General features: G+C 27.7%; 1 non-coding gene across 1 annotated transcript; it reads right to left on the bottom strand.

The window, feature by feature from the left end:
* Positions 1–440: 440 nt before the first annotated feature.
* Positions 441–512, bottom strand: TRNAD-GUC (transfer RNA aspartic acid (anticodon GUC)). Its single transcript has one exon. It is a non-coding gene; the product is annotated as a tRNA-Asp (tRNA).
* Between the last annotated feature and the right edge of the window lie 570 nt (positions 513–1082).

Genomic DNA, 1082 nt, shown 5'->3' with positions numbered 1-1082 from the left:
GCACTTTTATTATTCGCAATTTCATTATCGTTATTTACTTTACGCTTTAATTTAAGTCTTGTATTTATTTTTAATATTTCACATTTGGTTTTAACTGCGACTAAAGTTTTAAAATCGACAAACCGGTCATTAAACGGTAAAAACCCCCCTTTATAATAATAATATTACTTATATATATATATTTGTATTTTTATAAAAGTAAACTAATATAGCGTTAAGCTTTGTTTAAAGATTTTCCTGTGGAACGAACCGGACTTACTAAAAACTACACTACTGTACGATAAGGTACACAGCCTATAAGTGTTGTAGCAAGGTTTAAGTATATCCTTTCTCTAAATAAATAAATATCTTGTGTAAAATTGTATCGTATTTAATAATATTTCTTGTAAAATTTAATAGCTATTTTATATACACCTCGCGACACATCAAGTTATTTTTGGCGCCGCTGCCGGGGATCGAACCCGGGTCACCCGCGTGACAGGCGGGAATACTTACCACTATACTACAACGGATAACTTGATGTGTCGCGAGGTGTATATAAAATAGCTATTAAATTTTACAAGAAATATTATTAAATACGATACAATTTTACACAAGATATTTATTTATTTAGAGAATAGATATACTTAAACCTTGCTACAACACTTATAGGCAGTGTACCTAATCGTACAGTAGTGTAGTTTTTAGTAAGTCCGGTTCGTTCCACAGGGAAATCTTTAAACAAAGCTTAACGCTATATTAGTTTACTTTTATAAAAATACAAATATATATATAAGTAATATTATTATTATAAAGGGGGGTTTTTACCGTTTAATGACCGGTTTGTCGATTTTAAAACTTTAGTTGCAGTTAAATCCAAATGTGAAATATTATAAATAAATACAAGACTTAAATTAAAGCGTAAAGTAAATAACGATAATGAAATTGCGAATAATAAAAGTGCGATAAAATAAACTTGCGATAATTAAAAAGTACGATAATTAAAAGTGCAATTAAATACAATAACAATAAAAATGCGATAATTAGAAGTGCAATTAAATATAAAATAAAGGAAATTAAATATGAAATAAAAGAATTATGCT

The sequence above is a fragment of the Rutidosis leptorrhynchoides genome, chromosome 2 (assembly GCF_046630445.1).
Source record: "Rutidosis leptorrhynchoides isolate AG116_Rl617_1_P2 chromosome 2, CSIRO_AGI_Rlap_v1, whole genome shotgun sequence".
Lineage (NCBI taxonomy): Eukaryota > Viridiplantae > Streptophyta > Magnoliopsida > Asterales > Asteraceae > Rutidosis > Rutidosis leptorrhynchoides.
This window is presented reverse-complemented; position numbering and strand designations above follow the sequence as displayed.